This window comes from Sciurus vulgaris (genome assembly GCF_902686455.1).
Source record: "Sciurus vulgaris genome assembly, chromosome: 5".
NCBI classification, from domain to species: domain Eukaryota; kingdom Metazoa; phylum Chordata; class Mammalia; order Rodentia; family Sciuridae; genus Sciurus; species Sciurus vulgaris.
The window spans coordinates 174,817,918-174,841,884 of NC_136465.1; the positions used below are offsets into that span (position 1 = coordinate 174,817,918).

The 23,967-nt window shown below is 51.6% G+C and overlaps 1 protein-coding gene across 5 annotated transcripts in view; it reads right to left on the minus strand.

Moving 5' to 3' along the window:
* TCF20 (transcription factor 20) overlaps positions 1–23,967 on the minus strand; it is a 170,652-nt gene that overhangs the window by 78,202 nt on the left and 68,483 nt on the right. For 3 of the 5 annotated variants that reach the window (XM_079142249.1, XM_079142248.1, XM_079142247.1), the window contains exon 1: positions 10,912–11,239. The exons of 1 other annotated variant lie outside the window; for it this stretch is intronic. The gene's annotated coding sequence lies outside the window, so the exon portion shown is untranslated. Of the gene's footprint in view, positions 1–10,911; positions 11,241–23,967 lie in introns of those variants that run through there. One more of the 5 variants, XM_079142245.1, reaches the window with a different exon arrangement.

The window sequence follows — 23,967 nt, forward strand, 5'->3', positions numbered from 1 at the left end:
CTAACTATAGTAAGGTTAAAAACAGGCAGAGGGTAAGGCATTCCAGGGCAGAGATTCACAAGCAAAATGGTACACTCACTCTAAATGCACTGACAGGCAACAAAAGAGATACTGGGGCTATAAAATAAAGCAAAACAGCCCTAACCAGAAGGAACTCAGAGTGTGGTCAAAGAGTGTATGAAAATATTTTGAGACACCTTGCAGTTAAAAGAAAAAATTAATGTAGGTACCCCAGAAATAATACAAGAAGAGATGTTCCAGCTGGAGCTGGGAGGAGGATGACCCTCACTCCCAGCCCTCACATACTATGGTAAACATGCCTCTGCAGATCTGAAGCAGCCCAGCACTTAAGGGATGAGTACTCCCTGCCTTATTCCGCTATTTTGACACAACACTTAATACATTGCATCTACCTATACAGTGAATGCTACATAAGTATTTGTTAAATGAAACATGAAGGCTCTGGAATAAGTTACAAGTCACCAGGTCTAATAATGAATGGCGATGGCAGGTGTGCAGGGGTTGGGGTGGGGGTGAAATTGCCAGACACTGACCAGTTCCTCTAAAATCCCAGGAGGTAGAACACTCATCTTAACCACTTTTTACTTTCCTCCTGCAATTTTTTTCCTTAATCAGCTCTATCTGCTGCCACAGCAGTTTCTTCAAATCTTTCCTGCTTTCTTCAAAACTTCCAGTTCTGCTTCCCTCTCCTCCTCAACAGAGGACCTTTGCAGCGCACACAACAGCAGTCCTTAGGACCCTACCCAGTGCATCCTACTTCCCGGCCACCTCTGGCTTGCCTCCGGAGGAATCTTAAGATCCAAAGCCCTGGATTACCCTGAGTTCCCTGGAAGGTCCTCAGTGCTGTCCTTTGTGCTGGCTCCTTCCCATCAGGACTTAACACACGCTCTTCTTCTGACCCAGACTCTCCCTGCAGCTATTTTTTACTTTTCAATTGCCAGACTTGGGGAAGGTTGGACTCCAACCTTACCGCTCCATCTCCTCATCACACTTCCTCATCAGCACACAGCAGTCTGGCTCTGGTTTCCTCTCCTCCCCAGAAGATGCTCCCTCCCCACACAACTGGTGTTTCTCAGTCATCTTATTCACCGCCTCTGATGTAAAACACACTCTTTCCTCGCCATGCTCTCTGGGTTTTCCTCCTGCTCCCTTAAATGTTCCTCCGAGTTTTGTCCTGAGCCCTTGAGCACTTGTCATTGTTAGCAACAATAACATAACTCCTTGGCAGGGAGGGTGTTCTAAAACTACAAAACCTTCTAGCTCCGATATAAGTCCCCATTACTGGCTGGAAATGCCTATCACTCAGGCAGGAAACACGAAAGGAACTACTTCTCTACCTAGTCACACCGCTTATTTACCTGAGAGTCCATCTCATACACTCCAGGCTGGAATTATTACATATGCTTCAACCCCCAAGTCATAATCTATAGTCCAGTTACTTCACCTAAATGTTAGATCTGTGCTCAAACATGTGCTGCCTTGCAAGCATCTCAACTTTAAGTTCTAAAACTAAATTTACACTTTATACCCCACTTCGATCTTTTGGTCACTGTTTTCTACTGCAGTGCACGGCACCCTTACCACCTAGCCTCCTTCACCAGAAGCCTGGACTCTCCCTGGCCCCTCCTACCTAAGACCATCAACAGCTCTCATTTCATCATCACCATCCTCAGTGACTTCACTCAAGCCAACAGGTCTAGCCCAGGAGGACAAGTAAATTTCATAAAGATGGGAGAGGCTACATATTCCAGGCAGAGGGAGGAGCCAAGTGTAAATGTCCTATGACAGAAATGAGCTTGGGGAGTTCAAGAAACAGGTGGTCACTGAGGCTAGAGCTTGGGGAACCAGAAGGAGACCAAGTCAAATGGGGCCTTGTTGAACACCACAAAAGCAAAAGCAAGCCCTGGGACATTTTAGGATGGAAACAGACATAAGCCAAATTGAATTTCTTAATAATCACTTTAGAGGATAAGTGGAAAAAACAGTTTGGGAGAAGGGTAAAATTAGGGAATAGGAGAAAATACAATAGTCTAGGTAAGAGGGAATAGTGCTTCAGATGGGAAGAACAAAACTCAGGATATATTTTGGAACCCAGGATAATTCATTCCTAGGTTGTTTTTAGGTCTAATTAACATGTACCACAAATACGTACCGTATATTTAATCACTTTTGATGAATGCCACCAAGACCCAGAGCATTGCCATCACTCTATAAAATTCCCAGTCAATCCTCTTCCACCCAAAAAGGAACATTCCATTCCTAGTAGCATAGGTGAGTTCTGCCTGTTCTAGAATGTCTTACAAGTAAGGATCATCTGTTATGTACTATTTTTGTGTCTGGCTCTTCACTTACGTATTTGTGAGATCAATCCTTATTACATGTATCAGTAGTTTGTTACTTTTTATTGCAGAGTAACCTTCCATTGAGTGCATGTACCAGGGTGTTTGTTCTGCTGATGGACATCTGGACTGTTTCCAGTGATTTGGTTATTATGAATACAACTGCTATGAACATTCTTGTATAAATCATATTTATGAACATTTTCATTTTTCCTCTAACACCTAAAAATGAAAACTGCCAGATCATCGATACATGTTCAACTTTTTAATAAAATGCCAAAGAGTTTCCCAAAGTGGTTAGTTACATCCTTTCATACTGCCATAAGGAGTGTATTCAAGTTCCAGCTGCCAATTGCTAGGTGTTTTGTTTGAATAATTTCACTTATGCCACAACCAGACTCACATTCCTTCAGTAATCCAGATGCATGTCTTTATACACACACATACACACACAGTTTTAAAGAACTCTGTAGATGTGCTCCAAGCATACTTTTTCTTTTTATCCCATCCCTTTTGCTGCTTATCTCATGGATGGTATTTATTCATTCAACAACTATCCTGAAGGATGAGAAAAGGCTGGGCTGGCTACAGTGTTCTGGACAGAGGAAGCAGCACATAAGATTTCATCTCACTCCAATTACAATGGGTATTATCAAGGATAAAAGCAAAAACAGGTGTTGGTGAGGATGTGGGGGAAAAGGTACAATCACACATGACCGGTGGGATTGCAAATTGGTGCAGCCACTCTGGAAAGCAGTATGGAGATTTCTTAGAAAACATGGAATGGAACCACCATTTGACCCAGCTATCCCCACTCCTTGGCCTATACCCAAAGGACTTAAAATCAGCACACTACAGTGATGCAGCCACATCAATGTTTATAACAGCTCAATTCACAATAGCTAGATTGTGGAACCAGCCTAGACGCCCTTCAACAGATAAAGGATAAACAATGGAATATTATTCAGCCATAAAGAAGAATAAAAATATAGCATTTGCAGGTAAATGGACGGAGTTAGAGAATATCATGCTAAGTGAGATAAGCCAATCCCAAAAAACCAAAGGCCAAATGTTTTCTGATTAAGTGAATGATGATACGTAATGGGGGTTGGGGGGAGGTAAGGGACGAATGGAGGAAGGATGGATTGTGTAGAGGGACATGAGGGGTGGGGAGGGGGTGGGGAGAAGGAAAGATAATGGAATGAGACAAACATCATTACCCTTTGTACATGTATGATTACACAAATGGTGTGACTCTACTCCATGTACAATCGGAGAAAAGTTGTACCCCATTTGTATACAATAGAAAACAACAACAAAAAGAAAGTTCCTCAAGTGGGAAAGAGCTTGGCATCTTTAAGGAATTAGAGGAAAGTGAGTGTAGTTGGAGGACAGTGAGCAAAAACAGGAGAGGCAATCAGAGAGGTAGCAGGGGCCAGGTTTTTCAGGGCCTGTGAACCACAAGAACTCTGGACTCTTTTCAAAGTGCTAAGGGAAACCATTATGGGATTTTAAGCAGGAAAGAGACAGATGACTCTTGGCTGCTCTGGGCAACGCAGAATAGTGGCAGACGTGAGCAGAAATAAGGAGGCCATGTTAAGAAGCCACCACAGTGTTCTAGTAAAAGGTGAGGGGAGCAAGGAGGGTAGTAGCAGTAGGGATGAAAGAAATGTCATTATGGAAGTCGTATCAGAGATGGCACTGACAATAATTGGGTGGAGGATTAGGGGGTGGTGAGAGAAAAGAAGGAATCTGATTTGAAAAACTGGGTGGATGGTTGTACTACTCTGCAGAAGGGAGCAACCTTCAGTGCTCAGTTTTGGACTTTAGGAGCTTGAGATACCAGTGAGAATCCCAAGCTGTGAGTCAAGCAAGAGTTGGGGAAGCTGAGAAGGAGCTAGCTAAAGATATTAAAGTGGACATCAGCAGCTTATGGAGAATCATGAGTGGTCAAGGCTATCCAAGATCTCCCAGCATGAGAGTTCAATGAAAAGAGGGTCCAGAGAATACCAATGGTCAAGCCAAAGGAAAAGAACAAGTCACCGAGGTGAGAAAAGCCAACCAAGAGGAAGCACAAGCTCCTTCTCTGAGAAGCCTCCAGGGTAGTTTCAAGACAGGGTTACTGCCTGATACAGCACCTTGTATTCTGTCAGAGCACTTCTGATAACCCTGTTTACTCACCCTTCTCTCCTGGGCAGGTATTTGAGGACATAAAATCAATAGCATCAGTAAGAAAGAGCCCTGTTCCAGTCTAGCATCTTGGCAACATAGCACAATATGGAACATCTGCTAACAGTCAGTGACCAATCTCTGAGCACCACCCACCAGTGATGCACTCTAGCATATACTTTGCCATTTTAATTTCTTTTCCCAATAGCTCAAGGTGGCCTTTAATTCCATTTTACAGATGAGCAGACTATGGCTTAGGTAAAATGCCCAAAGCCACCATGAGAAAGTGATGCAGCCAGGCTGAGGGTGCACATCCTCCTTACCATGCTCTGCTGCCTCCACAAGGTACCCATTACGTGGACTCTCTACAGTAAGTATGCTTTCTAACATTGCCACCAAAGGGATACCCAATCTGCCCCCAGGTAACTGGGCTACCACAGCACTAAGTCAGGGAAATGCCTAGTGAAGTACCCCTGTACTTTTCAAACACCCTACTCTTGCCAGGCACAGTGAACATTCTCCAGGCTCCTGAAGCAATGCTTGGCACTCATGGCATTCCCTGTTGCTGTTGCTGTATTGGGGAACCCAGTAGGATGCTACCACTGGGCTACATCCCCAGCTGTGTATGTCACCATGCCCAGCCTTACTTAAAGCATTTCTAACTGAAGAGGTGAAACCCAGGCTTCCCTGAAACTGAGATCTGGAAGGAAAAGAACTTAGAACTACTGGGACCGTAACTCCTTTGAATTCTAGAACTCAATTTTAATCACATATCAGAAGTTGCCCTCACATCTAGATGGCCTTACTTTAATTGAACAACTAATGCTGAACATGACAAAGGAAGGTTGACCATGTCATCCATTGTGGACCTAGCGAAACCACTGGGGCTAGAAAGCCAACACTACACATCTTTGTGAAAAATAACAATGACACAATTTTCTTTGTCCATATGCTGCTTTATATTGATGTGCCTACTCTACCTTAATTTCTTAAGATTGTAACTACATGGGCTTTTTTAAATTTCTAAGTACATTAGAACCCAAAGGCTTCCTTTTTCTACTCAGGAGCCACTGTCAACTTTCAGTGATCTGGTGAGAGCATGGGGTGTGGTGGAAAGAACAGTGACCTAGCTAGTGAAGAACAGGGTCCTCCCCTTGACCCCGTCGGAGAAGCACTGCATGACTTTGAGAAAGTAACCACCCTCTTGGTGTCAGGTCTTCTGAGTTATAAAGCCAAAGGGTTAGTGTAGACAATTGCCTTGGTGTCTTCCAGCTCTAAAATGTTGTAATTAGGGTATGGCAAGAATGGGAAAAGGCATGCTGGATGTCAGCTGGCCCGGAAAGACAAGGGGTAACAAGAGGTCTGCCCTGTACTGCTTCCTCCCCTACCAGAGCTTCTGCTCAGAGCTACCCTGCTTCCCTTAAAATCCTCTCACTCAAGTTCCACTTGGTCTCTTGGGATCCTCTGTTTGAATCAATACCTAGCAAAATGCCCTAAATACAGAAGTCACTAGTGTTTGCTGGCTTCAGGTGTAGCTTTAATAAAATACAGTGCTTGTAATATTACAATCCAATTCTTCCAAAAAGGAATATAAAAACAAGCAAAGGATGTTTCCGATCTAGCCTAATACTCATCAATTTTATAACACATCTGCATTTTAAAAATCAGGACAATTAAGAAAAAAAGCAGACAACATTCTGTGTCTGCTGCTAGCCTTTACAGGGTACCACTAATGATCTCCCTGAAGTTCTACTGACCAGGACCCCATCCAAAAAACATGAAGACATAAACAGAGGGAAGACTTCCACCAGCCCCTTCCATCCTTCAGATTACCTTCTCTAGAGGTTCAGGCTAAAGCAAATTATTTACTTTAATGCTATTCTCATTCATCCTATGCATCATATTTGACTGCCTTGCTGGCAGAAAAAGCTTCAGAACAAGGAACATCTTTGAGAACCCTCTGAAGTAGTGCTCTAAGTCTCTACATTTTTTTTTTGAACTCTCTTCACAGCTATTATTACCACCCGACATTCTTACATATTTAATGTCTGCAGTTCATCCCCAGAAAAGGCTCCTCTATCTTTCCCACCACTACCTCTTCCATGCTTCTCGAGGTGCCTATAAGCTTTGGTTATTGAAAATTAGAATATACACAGGAGGACCTTAATCCATACTCAGGGATGTGACGTTCAAACATGGAAATCATCTTCCCACCGAGCTAATATTAAAGTGTTCCATGGAACTGCTACCCTTTTCCTACAGAACAATCTGTATGCATACTGCAATGAGGATATTTTCCCCCAGTAACTAATGTCTTTTCCTTAATTCTACATAAAGATGCCTCAGATGATAAGCCACATATATACCAACAACTCATGTTATGTAGTGCATGTTCCTGCCAGGTGGTGCAAACCACCCGCAAAGCCAGCATAGTTGAGAGTCCTGTGTTTGTAGTCATGAGAACAACAGTATGGGTGAAAAGGACTAATACTCAGGATGTAGCTCAGTGGCAGAGTACCTGCCTACCATGCGTGAGGCCCTGGGTTCCAACCCCAGCATGGGGGATGAGGGGCAGGACATTCAAGAGCCTAATAAAATTATACTCTACTGTGAAACCCTTGACTTCAGTATATTTCAAATGTATAACTCTGATGTACTGTTTTCCTCCAATATAAAATATTATTTTATCATTTGGCTCGTTTTTTTTTTTTTTTTTTTTTTTTTTTAACCTTCGCAAAAAGAGTCTGAAGAAAGCAATGCTGGAAGTCCCAGGTAGATGGAATGATTGCTAAAGTGCCATGAACACAAAGCCCCCAAGAGGAAGTGTGCTTAAGTCATACTGAGGAAAGGACTGTCTTTTGTAAATCTATGTATTGAGTCTCATCTGGTCAAAGTAAAAGCAGCCACAGTGTGATTCCTGTGCACTGTAAACCACTATCAGACAGGAAGACAGACAGTCCTTTATGTAATACATCACTCTTTGAGTTGATATAAAAGTTTTCAGCTCAAGATAGAATGGCAGAATTGGGTATAATAGAGAAACTTCTTACAGATTAAATCTCAGGCACACTGGCCAAACTAGCTAGGTAGAAGGAACGTCAAAGTTCAGAAAACTCCCAGGGGCCACAAAAGTAAAAGCAGTCACAAAAACCATGCTTTCCAGTATTATGCCCAAGTTCAGGTTTCAGGTTCATCAAAGCTTTAAAAAAAAAAAAAAAAAAAAAAAAAAAGAGGTGGGGACAGTAGGAAGATAAAGATTCCAGAATCACATCAATCAAGAGGAGGGCTACATCCAGGTCCTGACTCTCCCTAGTTTTGTAACCTCTGAGGAAAAGGGAAGTTGATCTACTTCTCGGGTCTGTTGGATGGCTGTTGTAAGACAATTCAAAATACCTTGGACAATCAGGTATGGCTGATGCATGCCTGTAATCCCAGGGACTTGGGAGGCTAAGGTAGGAAGACCACAAGTTTGAGGTCCGCCTCAGCAACTAAGCGAGACCCTAAACACCTTATGAGACCCTGACTTGAAATAAAAAATAAAAAAGAGCTGGGAATGTGACTCACTGATAAAGTGCCTCTGGATTCAAGTCCCCAGTACCAAAAAAACAAAACAACTTGGACAGAGCCTAGCATGTGTTTGTGGCATTTTGTTTTGTTCTGGTTTTGTACTGGGGATTGAACCCACGAGTAACATGCCCATCCCTTTTTAATTTTTTATTTTGAGACAGGGTCTGTAGTTAAATTGCTGAGGCTGGCCTCAAACCTGTCATCCTCCTGCCTCAGCCTCCCCAATCACTGGAAATACAGGCATGCACCACCACAACTGTCAGTTTTGTGTTTTTTTAATACAACTATTAGCATCCTTTTCTACCCTAAAAGTCCAATTCTAATTTCCTGGTCAAAACAGATGTGATCATGCCAACTGCATTCCCTTTTATTTTTTAGAGTTAAGAAAAGGGTATACTGCTAAAAGGTTATGAACCTTGAAAGCCCAAGTTTCCCAACAACTTACTTAAATTTAGCAGCCTTTGCTCATGTACATACACACAATTACCTCAGTAGAATAATAAGTTTCCCCTATGAGGTATAAGATGAGCATAATATACACATGGGAATGTGATAAGTGCTTATAAGTTTGAGTAACTAGGGTTGTTTAAAGAGATGGTTTGAGTAACTAGGGTTGGTTTGAACTGCACACATTCATAATTCAAATTCTAATAGAATAATTGGTTATTTGGAAAATTCCAAATAATTCATCTGTGTAACCATAAAAAAGTGACTAAGTATGTGATAAGCCTGATGCTAGCATGAAAGAAAACCTCTACCAAACCATCTCCAAAACTGTCATCAGGAGCACAGCCCCCAAGCACACTAAAATCCTTCTGGAAACCATGCAGACTGAGTAAAAAAATGAATCTAAGAAAGGCATATTACACCACATAAGGTACATGTCCCTTGAGCATCACTAAAAACTTAAGACAAGACCAAATTCTGAGGCTGGTCTAGAAGTACTTACCAGTCAAAAGCATGGCCTAAGGCCCTCACGCACCATAAAATAAGTGAAACTAATTGGGGTTCTTCAGCATCTGTGAGGCGGCATCTTGCTACCATTAAGGGATAAATCGGGGATGCAAATAATTAGTGCACCCTGAGGTGACAGTTAATTCCTCTAGCCTACCATTTCATAGGAGATTTTATGGAAGTCTACTTCACCCCTACTGAGAATACCAAAGCTGGAAATCTAGCCACATGCCCCATTGAAAGAACTTTAAATAAGATGTCTTCACAATCCCCAGCACAGAAAGATCGTTGAACCCAATCACACACTAGCTACGCTCGCCAAGTATTTAAACATTCTCTGAAATCTTCTTTCTGATAACTCTTTCATAAAAAAAAATATATAAGGCACACTAGGCAGAGAACAGAATAACAATACTGTACGCTTTTTGTTCTGAAGCACAGAACAGCACCTGGGATTTGAAGAAAGACTACCCTGACCAAGTTCTATGCTCTAAAAGAATAGGCTGGAAGCTAAAGGGTTGTTTTTTCAAAGCCATGTAAGGTACACCTTGCATTCTCAGAAAAGTTAACCTATGGTCAAATGAAAGCACAAAACAGGCGAGCCCAAAAAACAAACGAAATAACCCCAAGCCAGTCATTCAACGAGTAAGGAAACTGGGGCCTTGGGAGGGTAGGTAACTTGCCCTGGGTTACAGTTTATTTGGTGGTAAAGCTGGAAGCAGAGCCCTGGTCTCCCAGGTTGGAATTTAGTGGCTTCCCATCCACGAAGCTGCCACCCCACGTTAAGATGTTTTATAAAACTCTTCACTGAGGCTGTTAACATAAGGGTCCAATTATCATTCAAAGATCAGCCTGTTAGATAATAGCTCAAAAATTCCATCCATTTTACAGCATTTACCAGTCATCTAATCTCCTAGGGCAAAGAGAAGCAGAGGAAAGGGGGAAATCCTAATTTTGATCTGTCCCCTAAGGGCAAACCACAGGGCAGGCTAGAGAAACGCCGACACCCCCACCCACACCCCGAGGGCGGCCGCTCCTCGCCACCGCCGCCCAGCGCACCGAATTCCACTCCCATCCCGGCGCACACCAGACATTCCACCGCCCGCCGCAGCCCGAGCGGGCCGGCAACTCTCCCGCAACCACCTCTCGGCCGGCAAGGAGGGATGGGGCGCCCAGAGCCGCAGGTCCGCTCACCCGCCCGCTCGCAGAGCCCGCCGCGCACGCCGCGCTGCCTCCCGGGCGGCGGAGCGGGAGCGCCCCACAGGAAGTGTGTCCTGCGCCCGCAGCTCGCGCGCCGGCGGGTACCTGTCCTCCGCCGCCGGCAGGCGAGCAGCCGCCGCGTCCACATGGCCTCAGGTGCTCCAGGCCCGCGGCCCCGCGCTCCGACTCCGGGGCGCCCCGCGCCGCTCCACCCGCGCGGCCCCTCCCCGTCCGGCCCTCCGCCCCGCCGGCCTCGCCTGCAGCGAAGAGGCCAGCGCCGCGGGTCTCCCCGGGGCCGCCGCGGGCCCGGGCAGTGGCGCTCACCCCGCGGCCCCCGGCGCCGCCCGCTCACACACGCCGCCTTTGCACCCAAGGCCGCGACCAGCAGGTACCTCCTCCCGCGCCCTCGGGCTGTCCCGGCCCCGCCGGACCCCTCGCCCCCGAGGCCAGGCCGGGCCCCTTCCCCGCGGCGCTGCCAGGCCGGGCCCGGACCCCGCAGTCCCCGGCCGGGGCAGTCCCCTCATCACCCCCGGCCCCGGCCCGGACTCCGGGGGAATCCCACTCCCAGGTCCGGCCAGGCAGAGACCCCTGCGCGGCCGCGCGGGCAGACAGCGCGGCCGGGCCCCGGGCCGACCCCTCCCCCGGCCCGGGCGGCGGTTACCTGCGGGAGCCCCCCCGCCCCGTCCCTCGGCCTCCGCCGGGGGCGGGAGGGGAGGGAGCGGCGGCGGCGGGCGGCGCGGCGCGGCGCGGTGTGGGGGTGGGGGTGCCTCCGCCGCCTCCAGCTCGGACGCCCGGGCCGGCGGCGGGGCGGGCCGGGGCCGCGGCCCCTCGAGGCTCGCTCCGGCCCGCGCGCTCGCTCGCTCGCTCCCCGGTCGGGCACGCCTCAGGGTGGGCTCCCCCGGCGAAGGCCGCGGCCGCCTCGCAGGGGCCGAAAGCGGCTCGGCTCAGGGTTTTTTCTCTCCATTCTCCCAACACACAGGAAATAACAGAGCGTCAGGTGACGGCGCGCGGCCAATGGGGAGGCTCCGGGCCGCGGCGCGCGGGCGGGCGGGCGGGCGCGCGGCGGGGCGGGGCGCGCGGCGGGGGCGGGGCGCCGGGGGCGGGGCCGGCGCGCGCGTGCCCACCCGCGTGCGGCGGCGTCGAGGCCTGCGCGCGCCGCGCCGAGGCCGCGGAGACCCCCGCGGGGCGGCCGGGGTCGCGCCGGGTGGTCTCTGCCGCCGCGGAGCGCAGCACGCCGCCCCCGGGTGCCATCTAGGCCCGCCGCGCGGGGCCGTCTTGGGGGTGGCCGGGAGCCAACTTTCTGGGGAGTTGGTGGCCTGGAGTCTCTCTGGGATTTCTGGAGTTCCCTGGAGCCTCCGATGCCAGAGTCACGCCTTCGGCAGCCTGGGAAGGCCGCCGGCGAGGGCCGGGCCTCCTCCCCGCAACTGTCAACTGTGTAGTCGGCGGGCACAGAAGCCGCTCCTGACAGCCAAGCACCCTTGGCCCTGGGGCCGCCTGGTTCTCTTGCCTCAGCTCCATGGCGCCCGGTTTCCTTGAGTGAACGACTTGCTCTGAGCCTCTTTTTCCACCGCAGTAAAAGCGAGGGGCAGCGGGAGGGAGACGGGGCTACCCACCTCATTGCAAAACAGACCTCCACAAATGCCGGTTGACTTCTCCAGCTGCGGCGCTGGGCAGCGGCAGTGTCTGGTAGGCTGGAACCAGCGTCCAGGGCTGACTTGGAGGTTCGCAGTGCCTCTGCCTCAGCCCCTGCCCAGCCTTCCTTTGCAAACTTGAAATTTTTTTCCCCTAAGAAAATCTGTTGTAGAACAACCACTGTGTGCATGTTGGTGCCTTGTGACCCTTCTAACGAAGTGAGGCCGTAGGGATGGATGTGTTTGGAGTGTGTGTATCCTGCCCCATACTCGCCCAGTGACCTGGCCAAATTCTTCCTCCTTGTGCCTCCATCTCCCAGTGGTATAATGGGAAGGAGGAGAGTTTGAATTGGATGTCCCTAATGTTGGCTAAAATAGCTGATTCTTAGGCCAATATCAGTTGTAGGTGTTAGGGTAGTATGTGGCTCCCTCTCCTGAAGCAACCCAGCTTCAATGTAAATTAGAATTGGGAAAAGTGCTTCTGACAGCAGGTTGGCCTGGGGTACCTCACTATATTTGAGCTACACAGTTCCCTGAGGCCTGGCTTTACCCTTTCACCTTTCACCCCATCTAACCAGAGCAGTTATTTCTTAGCCTTGCATCAGGCCACCCAGGGAGGGTCTGGAGTAGTTCTGGGCACCCTGGCAGGAGGATGTGGTTGGGGAAAGCAGTGATTTCTCCTGGCTTCCGTCCAATCTCTCAAAGTGGGGGACACTCCAATGCAGGTCAGGACTATTCCTGGGGATCTGATTCCCCAACATCTCCTGCATGCCAGGCAGGGTGCCAAACTCTTCCAGGGCAAAGCTGAACAGGCCACCAGGCCCTTCCCTCTGGCTGTTCCCATTGTTCTTCTGAGTTTCATTTTCAAATTCTCAGACACTATGACTTTAAAAAGACCAATGCCTGGCTTCAGCCTGGGTCAGGGCTGCAGAGGGAAAAGTAGGAGGGACTCAGTAGGCTCATGCTTTCTGGACAAAAATGGGAGAATGCAGGGGAGCGTCCTGAAAGCTGTGTCTTGGGGCACCCTCAGCTTGAGGGAATTCATGAAGAAAAGGGAAGCCCCTTTCCTCAGTCTCCAGCCCTATCATTCCTCCCCTCCTTCCCCAGCTCATTGGTCTAGGGTTAGGGGACAGAGGGGAGGGGGACAAGCTTCAGCAGAGCCTCGTTCAAGAGGGAAAGAATGCAACAGCTCACTGGGTGTAGGCTCTTGGGCACTCCCTCAGCCCCTGAGGGAGATCAACCCTGCAGCCCCACTTCTAGACTTGCAGGACACTGCCCAGCTGACCTCCACCTAGAAACTACCCTGTTCAAGCTGGGTCTTTTAGCCTCTGGTGACCTGTCACTTTCCCTTTCAGTATCATTTGAAGGAAAAATATGCAACCAACAGAGTTACTCTTACACTGTATGGCCTTGGACAAATCACTTCACCTCTCTGAATGTTGGTTTTTTCGGCTGTAAGATGGAGATAATATTACTCACACATAGGTGCTGTGGGACTCCAAGAGATTTGCATAAAGAATTCAGTACAGTACCAGGCATATATTAACAGTAGCTACAGCTGCATGATGTGGACACAATGTGACACATAAGCAGACTGAGGCTCCGAGGTTAAGTTACTGCCCAGGGTCCTACAGTGGCAGGAGCTCAATAACTCGGAGCCCTTCCTCTTTGGTCACGTGAGTATCTTCTGTTCTTTTGTTGTTTCAAATGTATGGATCCTGGTTTTCCTTCCAGACAGCGTGCTCTTTAAGGAAAAGACAGTAGATCAGCTGTTCTTCTTTTCCCCTCTTAACCCAGCCCACTAAAAAAAATATACTTATTGAACTGAATCAGTGTGTATCAATTCCAGAAGCAAAATTAATCCTTTCCCTCCTCCTCTGGCTCAAAGATGGCTTTCGGAAACCCGTGTCACTCCTTTTATTACAAACTCCTCTGCCCTCCTCCAGGCGCGGGCCACTCCGGGATTACAAATGGAGCCTTCTGCCTCTAGGTCACTGATTCCGCTACCATCTGTCAGCACCGATTGATTGAGGAGACTGGCCCTGCTCTGCAGATCAGTGACTTGTGCGAAGTGAGCCGGGTGCTGGTGCCTTCAGCAGCAGGCCGATGTCCTTCCTCTCGCTCACTGGCTCTCGAGCACGCAAATAGCCCTCACCTTTATCCTTTGCCAGCCCCAGCTCTCCTTCCCCTTGGGAGGGGCCCACTGCTAACACACTCCAGCACACCAAGAGGGACCTGAGTTCCGCTTTCAGCCTTTCAGAAGGTAACTTCCAGAAGTCTCTGGTTAACAGAGGGAAAACTCCACACAGCATCCTGCTGGGCTGGCCCAAGCCAGGCACTATCCCTGAGCAAGTGCAAGGATGCTGACCGGGCACCAACGGCAGGGGTGGCCTGGTGCAGTGCTTTGTGGGCACACCCTGACTCCACCCCAGCCGTGAGTGGGGGGTGTCAAAACAGGGCCAGGGATACCAAGATGAGGCATGTGGGGAGCAGCCAGCAGCTGTGCCCAGGAGGGCTGTACACAGTGCAGGACCCTGCAGGGTCTTGTATCTGTGACAAACTTGGCATGAATTTGTTTCACAGGGTCTCATGGTGACCTCTGCTCACCAGCTTGCCCCTCCACCCTGCCCTCCAAGGCGCTCTGTGCATGTCCATGTCCTCTACTAGACTGAGCATTTGCAGGGCAAAGACACTTCTTTGTCTGGTGTGAGGCATCCTATGCAGGGTAGGGTGCCGTGTCCACAAAAATGACATGTTTATGGTGACAATACAGACCAGGGGATTCCAGGCTGACTGAGACCTGGGTGCTGGGCAGATTTCCCTTTATCACCCCAGTTAATGTTTGTGACAGCCTGGGATAAGGTTGGTGCTGATGATGTCACACCCTTTTACAGATGAGACCTCGGAGGTACAAGGAGTTTAAGTGACTTTTCCTGAGTCACACAGCTTGGAAGAAGCCTAGCAGGGCTAGAACAGAGTCACCCTCTTAGCCACAAGCTCCCCAACCCTCAGTAAACACAGGAAAGATGGACATGGACGTGTGCAGCTGGTGGGTCCAAAAGTCTGCAGGTGGACAGGGAAGACATGTCAGAAGAGAGCAGATCAGCCGGAGATGGGGCAGCCTGGGGGTCCAGACTCCCAGGCCCCACACCTGGAAGACTGGCCTGCCCACTAGACAGCAGCCACCATGTCTCAGCCTCCCATCTTCCCACAGGTGAGCAGACCTAAGAAACTGGAGACCTCTGCAGCCAGGTAGCAACGGAAGTCACCCTTCTACCCACTGGACATTCACTGCCAGGTGGGTGGACGCTCCTGTGCAGCTGCTGGCATGGTGGTACCAACACAGGTCGGGGGCTGGAGCCAGCCTGGTCTCACTAATGTTTCATTTTCAGCAAATCATTCAATGACTCTGAGTCTCAATTGCTTTGTCTGTAAATTGGGATTGTGGGGGAGGGGCCACGTGCCTCCAGGAAGTCAGGTCCCACATCTGGGTGATGGCTATTCACTCCTCTTTGAGGCAGAGATCATTGTCTTCATTGTACAGAGCAGGAAATGGGTGCACAGAGAGGTTAATACACTGATCCCAAGTCACACAGCTAGCAAAAGGCAGAACTGCAATTTGAAACTTAGGCTTTTGGCTTCAGAACAGACTTTTGGCTAAGTCACTCCAAACACTACAAAGAGTTAAAGGTGAAATGGTGTAACAGTAGTGACTTGTACGAAGTGAGCCGGGTGCTGGTGCCTTCACCATTAGTAGCGACAAAATCACATGCTAAGCACTTCACCTGCATTAACTCATTTAATCCTTGAGTAAAAAATCTATCGGGTGGAGGTACTGTTCTTAACTGTTCTTGCTTCGCTTTGCAGATGAGGAGACTGAGGCACAGAGCAGCTAGTAGAGTCATAGATGGAATCTGAACACAGGCTCGTGGGCTGCCGAGCCCCTCTTCATCATTGTCGCTTTATCATGAGATAACAATAGGGAGGTTCCTTTCCATTGGGATTATTTCTGCTTGAAAGCGCAAGACTTTTAGCCACATCATTGTCTGGGCTCCACAGGAAGGCAGTGCCACATGCTGAGGCATGCTGGGAAAAGACTTTGTTCCATCCTGTTTTGTTGACATGCTCTTCATTTTTAAGCCTGAAACCCAAGCTTCCTGCTAAGATTTCAAACCGTGGAGAAAAAGCCCAGCCATGATAATGGCCACGACTTCCTAAGCCTCCAGTGTCCCCTGTGCTCGGGGCTCCAGATGTGTCATTTAACCTCAACCTTCACGATGCCAGGAGCGGCCCCCAGTTCACAGTTGGAGAAACTGGAGGCCAGAGTTGCTTAGAAGGTGTCTAAAGGTGCGCAGCTGTTAAGTGGCGGGTCCAGGGTTTGCCCTTAGGTCCTTGTCCCTGGATCTTCCACTCCTGACCATAGTGCTGCCTCCCCCGGAGGCTCAGAGGGAGGTCGTTGCTGGGCATCAGACAGCTTACCTTCTGCCACGGGCAGATGCGGGTGTGCTGTGGACCTCGATGCTGCCGCTCAGATGACTGAGAGGTGGGTGCTCATGCTCCCTCCTCTCTCGCTCCCTTCAGTGACTTAGGATGGCCGCCCTGCGCGCAGGAAGGCAGCTGTCTTCTGGAAACTGCTGCCCTGCCCCTCCCTGCTAGCTCTCAGGTACAAGGGCCAAGCAGGCGTGCAGGAGCGGTGGCTTCTCCAACTTAGCCAGTCCTTGACTGCAGCCGCTTTTCCCGACCCACCCATCCCTGCAGCTGACTCGGGGCTTTTCAGTGGGTGCTGGCGGGGGGGGGGGGGGGGGGGGGGGGGGGGGGGGCGGGGGGGGGCTTCGGAATGCACGTTTGTTCCTGTCCTGGAAGGCAAAGCCCTCATCTGGCTCAGCTCACCTTTCCCACCTTCACTCCTGTGTCTCATTCTGTCTCTGCCAAACTAAACACGTTGTTCCTGTCCTGAGTCTGCCTGTCCCTGAGGGAGAAATGGCCTTTCCTTTTCTCTACAGACTAAAATCTACCTCTTTCAAATCTTACTCAAATGCCACGAGGCTTGACTTTGTACTCAGTCATTTATTCAACACTCACTGAGCCTTTATTATATGCCAGGCATTGGGCCCAGTGGTCCTTGTGGTGCTTAGGGCCCCCGTGGCTACATGATGAGGTTAGAAGAGAGTGCCTGGCAGAAACACTGCATGGGCAAAAGCCCTGAGGCAGAAAGGAGCAAGCAGGTCTCCAAGAAGGGAAGAAGACCAGAGCAATAAGAGACAAGAGGAACTGGAGATGCCGCCGGAGCAAGGAGGAGCAGGCCTTGGGAGGCTCCAGGACCTCATCCCAGGCCAAAAGGAGGATCCCGAATCCTGAGCAAAGGACACAGCCAATATTCATTTCTAAGCCATCTTGCCAGCTGCCTTGTGGCTGATCCTTTTCTGGGAAGCCCAGGCCCTGTGTCAAGCTGCCCCTGCTCAGTCATCTGGTGATGAGAGGTGTTTCTGCATCCTTCCTCCTGGACTGAGCTATGTGTGTGTTACCCAGGGCCTCATGGATCTAGGCAAGCACCCTATCACCGAGCTCCATTCCCCAGCTCTTTTCTGAAAAATCTTGCATTAGGTGTCAAGGTTGGCCTTGGACTCACAATCCACCTGCTTCAACCTCCCAAGTCTGTGGGATGGCCGGCATGAGCTCTACAGGGCAGGGCTAACCTCCAGTCAACTGGCCTTACCCCATCAGCCAGCCCAGTGCCCAGCCCAAGGAGCTGTCCAGGAACCTCTGTGTAATGAGCTAATGGACAGGATGAGCCCTGGACCAGAACCCCGAGGAGCAAGGCTGCCTGAGGAGGCCTTCCGTGCTCTCCCTAAGTTATAAAGGTCAAGGGTTTAGGGAAGCCCCAACTCAGGGAGCTCCTGAGAGCAGAGCTGACATTGCATTGATGTCCACATGCAGTCAGCGTACAGCGTGACACCACACAGGACCTGCCCATGGTCATCTTGACCAGAAACAAAACCAAAAGATCTCACGGTTGTACGCAAGGAAGTGCAGGTGCTTCTGGGTGCATAAAGTTAATTTCACATGCAATCCCACAGTCAGCCCTCTGATGTGGGGACAGTTATGGGTCCATTTTACAGATAAGGAAACTGAGGCTCCCTAGCAAGGCATGAAAAAGCCAAGACTAGCACCCAGCCTAAGTTCAGGCTGTGTATGGTCTCTGGGATTAAGAGTTTTCCAGAAATTTCTTTAAAAACTCTTTTAGAGTGACATATTTCATGAGGATGTCTGTCAGGCCAGCAGTGGGAGCTAACACACCGATTCTCAGAGGCTGATCTCCTGCAGCACATTCACACACTCAGCCCAGCCCGCGTCTGGAGGCTTAGCCCAGGGCACAGGAGAAAGATGCCTGGGCTTGGGCTTGGTATACTGCAGGTGCTCAGTAAATGGTGAGTGATCTGGGCTGACTTGAGAGGACCGGACGGGGCATTCCTGGTGCATGCATTCACACGTGCTGGGCAGTGCTGAGCACATCAGCCTGCGTTAACCCCGCGTTCTCAGCACTGTGAGGTGACTACAGTGATGATCCCCACGCACAGGTGGAGAACTGAGCTCAGCCAGAGAGTACTCAGTCTGGGGTGGCACAGCTAGTGAGTGGCAGAGAAGGGATTCCGACCCCTGGAGTGCCCGGAGGCAACCCCATGCACTGGCCAAGTGTGGGCGGGCGGGCAGAAACACCTGGTCAGTGGGAACAGTGGCTTATGCTCCTTGAGGCCATGGCACGTGGGGTACCCCTCATGCCTGGTGGCTGCTCCTGCCGTTGTCAACAAATCCCTGTGGCAAGCAGCGGCACACCTGCCCAGCACCACCGCAGCCCCAGTTCTGTCTCCCCAGTTGCCTCCTCCCACAGTGGTCTCTGGGCTCCCACCTTGATAACCTGCTCTGCTCCTTTTTGGTAGTAGATTGGGTGTGAAAAAGAACTTGAGCAAACTCCCTAAACTCTGGCACCCTTGACCTTCTCATTTCTAGAGCGGGACACTGACGTCACCCACGTGGGGGAGCCGCATCCCACATGCTTCATCGGTGCCTCGCGCTGAAGGCCATTTCCAGCCTCAAGTGCACCAAGAGGTGGAATGGTTCACCCCAAGAGCCCCGGGCCCAGGGAAGAGTGCCCCCAATCACCCAGACCCGATGCCATGAGCAGGGTCAGCTGGTTCCAGGATGGTACTGCTGGGCACGAGGAGCCAGGGAGTGCTGGATCTGCTGTGCATTTAGCCCCAGAGCCAGCTGCCAGCTGGAGGGGGCTCCCTAGTCCTGTGGACGCCCACACCTGGGTACTCGCTGCCACAGTACATGACAGGAACTGGACTGCCCAGAACCCTCAGGATGCCCCTCTGGGCCCCCACCCCAGCTTAGGTGTGGCACTAGTGGGGATGGGAGTGCAACGTGAAGGCCAGGCACAGAGGTGGCTCATGGGCAGGCTGCCTGCAGTATGGGAGGGAAGAAGAAAAACCAGCGGGCAGGCCACACCCAAGTCATAGCCTTTATGGAAATCATCCAAGAAAATCAGCAACAGGAGCATCGCCACCCTCAGAGCCCCGAGGGACCTAAGAGGTGAGCAGACCAAGTCCCCATTGTGCATACAGAAAAACAGGTGACCACAACAGGCTCGAGGGCCTGGTGTGCCGGTGGCTCTGCTATGTCTCAGGGTGCCTGGCCCCAGGCAGTTTGTCTGCAGTGGTAGGCAGGCCCTACTAGCCTTCAAGACTCTACAGCTGTCCACTGTCCACTAATCTCACCCTGAGTAACCAAAGGCACAGGTTTAGCCTCATCTAGAAAATACCAACTCCCTGGGCCTTTTTTCCTGCACAGTTTCAGCTCTGGAAGGCCCAGGGCCCCATCCTGCTCACACACAGCTCAAAGCAGGGAAGACCATTCAACAAGCCAAGTCTTGGTGGCTGGACAGTGCCTGCCCAACTCAGTAACTGCTTCTTAAGTCTCAACTGTTTTTACCACCAGCGAAAGAATCACTCCCATTTTATAACTCGGGAAACTGAGGCACAGAGGAAATATGGGATTGGTCCACAGATACTAGGTGCTGAGCTTGTGCTGCTGCCGCCTTTTTAAGTTAACAAGGTTTTGTGTGTGTGTGTGTGTCTGTGTGTGTGTGTGGCACTGGGGATTGAATCCTGGGGTGTGCTACTGCTGAGCATCTGTGCTACACCACTAGCCTTTTTTAATTTTTTGATATAGGGTCTTACTAGGTTGCCAAGGCTTGCCTTGAACTTGTGATCCTCCTGCCTCAGCCCCCCAAGTAGCTGGGATTACAGGAGTGTGCCACCCTGCCCAGCTAAGTTTCCGATTAAGTGCCCCCTGGGAGCCAGGCTCTGGGCTGAGTGCTCTCTAAGAATTTAACTTACATAACTTTTTCCACAGCCCTGTGATAAAGGTGCTCCTAGTAGTCTAGGACACCAAGACTCAGAGAGGGCAGGTGACATGCCCGGGGCCACACGGCTTGGGGCCAGAGTTATTTTGACCAAATTCCTTGGCCACTCCTCTATGCTGCCATCTCAGTCAGGGATGGGGGTGGGGAATGTCACCCCAGCCTCTTATAGGAGCTTCCAGTCATCTCAGGGACCAGCGGGGAGATGCTGCTATAAGAATTCTCACCAGAGGCAGGCCCTTGGACCAGGCCTCCAAACTGCTTCCCAATCTTACTCCAGCTCAGAATATGGCCTGAGTGTAGGCCTCAGGAGGCCAGAGATTCAAAATTAAAAGGGAATCCAGCCTGAGATTCTGGGTTCAATCCCAGCATGGGAGAGAAAATAAAAAATCCAGCTAGTTCTCAAAGTGTGGGGCCACCTGGGAATCCCAACACCACAAAGCAGCTTGAAGAGCTTCACTTGGGAGGAGCTGGGACAAGCCAGCCCTACAGGATCCTGGAGAAGGTGTCCGAAGTGCCGAGACCTGAACACGTCCAGAAAGTAAGTAGCTAAGAGCTGAGATGTTTGGGAGGATCCTGTCTAGTCCATCAAGTCAGCTCATCCTTTCTCCAGAACTGCCTCCCAATGCCAAGAGAAACTGGGCCCCTTCTTCCAACCCTGTCCACCCTCTCCCTGACATGCCTCATGCCCCCTAGAAGCTCTGCTCTTGAGCTCTTCTCTAGCGGCACAGCCTCCCCTGTCTTTGCACTTCAAGGCCTTCAAAAGCCACCTCCTCTGTGAAGCCTCTCTTGATTACCGTCAGAATTCACAGGGGTACCCAGGGAGCACATTTTTTATCTTGCCTCCAAGGTTACCATTAACCATAGCTGCCATTAATTGAGCACCTGCTGTGTGCAGATGCTGCACCTACAGTTTCCTTAATCCCCATAAGGAAGGGATACCACTCCCAGGTCACCACTTTTTAAAACTGCAGTTCTGAGACTAAGTAACTTGCCCAAGGTCACATAACTACAGCATAACTAGTTGCAGCCATGAGGGCTACAACTCAGGACTGGTTTGCTCCAGCCTCTTGTGCCATTGGCGTGGAGGGTCTGGAGGGAGGAGTGCTGTGCCTTTCCCATCTCTGTCAGACAGGCTGCCAGCTCCAAGTGGGCAGGCACTCTGCAAACCTGGATAGGGTGGAGGGGGCCGACAGGGACCAGCTGGCCCTCCCTGTGGATGCCCACCCTGGTGCTTCCAGCACATCTGGCCAGGAGGTTCTCCAGCCCAGGGCTTGAAATGGGCCCAACACTTCGGCCTTGGGGAAAGTCTGTTCATGCCTCCTTCCTTTTCCATCTGGCACACAGAGTGCATGGGGCACCAGAGCCCTACAAGCCATCAGGGTGGCTAAGCCCCAATGCTTAGTCCTTTCAAGTGGGCAGCTGCTCCTCACAGCCTCTGGTGCTCAAGTTCAGTGTCCCCTCTCATGTGCACAGCTGTAATCTTGCCCCACATGCCAGGATCTGTGGGGAAAACGCCCCTTTGGGTGGGTCAGTCCAAAGTGAGCCCATCATACTATCAAGGATGGGGGAAGGGGGTGGCCACTCCATCCTGGGGGGGTCCCACTTCCTGGGAGATCTCCAAGTCTGGCTCTGTTCCTCTGAGCCGCAAGAACAACCTCCCCCTGCTCAGCTCTGGGCAGGTGCCAGAGATGCAGAGGGGTTGCCCTAAAAGTCGTTGGACCCAAGGACACCCATCCAGGGTCCATGCCCAAAGGTCCAAGAGAATGACAGACCCACCACCGTGTGATCAGGGAGACAAAAAGGCACAGTGGGCAAGCAGGATACAAGGCCCCAGCCCACCCAGGCTAAGGGTGAGGGAGGCTTCCTGGAGGAGGAACTGAGTCCAGAGGATTAGACCAGGCAAAAGAGGAGGTGGGGAGGTCCAGCAGAAGGACCAGGCCTGCGGGGAGCAAGACTAGAATGTGGGCGACAGCCCGAGGCCCAGAGCAGAGCCCTGGCCAGAGCCTTCCCCTGAGCCTTCCCTATAGAGGGTTCCCACTCTGGTCCTCAGCTCAGAACATCTGGCCTTCTGAGCCCGAGCTATGGCCCATCTCTCTGAGACCTCTAGTAGCTTGCTCCAAATACACTGACCACCTGTGTCCAAGTCCCTGCACCTGCCTGAGCCCTGTGGTAACCCAGGTCCTTGGGCTGTGGCTGCTTTCTGGCCAGGGGTATGCTCAAGTTCCCTGTTCCAATGGCCAGTCAGGAGTCCAGATCCTGGGACATCTTGCCAACACCTCCCACAGGCCAGGCCAGCATGGCAGCTGGGGGTGTGCCCAGCCCTGGCCTTCTGTCTCCAAAGTTCCATCCCAGACCCTGTCCAGAGCTCCTTGTCTCTGGGCATCCTTGGGAAGCAGCTGTGTGCAAAAGTAGTCTTCAGAGACCTCAGGCCACCAGGCTAAGACAGTGATGGAGCGGTGACCCTGGCTAGGGACAGGAAGACCTGAGTGGAAGGCAGGTGAGATAGGGCAGTGGTTGGGAGGGTGGGCAGGAGAGCTGCCTGGGCCTCCAGCAGTGTGAGGAGGGGCTGACAAGCCACAGAGGATGGGCCCAGCTCCTCCCGCCATGCTGGCCTGTCTATCTCCAGCTCTTCACTGTAAAATAAATGGAAGAAGCACACGCCAGACAGAAAAAAGGGAGGAACAAATAAAACCTCAAACCGCCCAGCACGGGCTCCCTCGGTGGGTCTGGGCCAAGGCCTTGGCCTGGGTTACTTGCTGCTGCTTTTCCCGGGAAACCACTGGTGCCAAATTTGCATTTACCACAAACAGAGACAGCACAATGTCATAATCCTTCTCCTGTCATTCTCCCCTCTCTCCCTCCTCCCACCTCAGACACACACGCTAACACAAAATGACGGCTCCCTCGACAGCCAGAACGCGCAAAGCCCTCGATCTGCCTCTTAATTGTTGGCGTTTCTCTCCGGCCTGCGCTCCATGCCCCTCGCCCAACTCGCAGCAGACCACCCACTGCCCCCTCCTTTGTCCCCCATCACCGCTGACAAATGGCCTGCTGGAGGTGGAAGAATCTGCCTGGAAATAATGGGGGGGCTCGAGAGTCAGCCCCCGCCCCCCGCGGCGGCTGCACCTCGCTGCTGGGGTCTTGGCCATCGACGGCGGCTGGACCGGAGGGGACAGAGAGTGGCAGGGACTGGGCCCCTGGGCTCCTGACCCGGGGCCTTGCCCTTCGGGCCCCTGCTGCTGCCCGGCGCTGCCCAGGCGGAGCAGCCCTTCCGCCCTCCTCGCGCGGCCGCCCTCCGGGCACCGCTCGGAGCATCCCCCGCGCTCCCTCCCTCCACCGCTCTTTATGGCAGTTTCAAAGCTGCAGCCGCCACTCGAGCAGCTGCGGCCTTTTGATGGGGACAAGGCAGTGAAGGCCGCCTGGGAGGCCCCTGCCCGGCTCGGCCCTGGCCCGGCCGGCCCCTGCCCGCCCCCGGGGAGCCTGGGGCCCAGGCGGCAGAGCGCAGCCGAGCGCCCGGCGGGCACGCCTCGCACGCCAGAGCAAACTTTCGCGACCGAGGGAGAGGCACCGCGCACGCCGTTACCTTTGCAGCAGCATCCTGCCCTGGCACTTGCCCCAGGCCCCCTGCCAGCCCTGCCAGCAGCCGAGGAAAACAACTCCC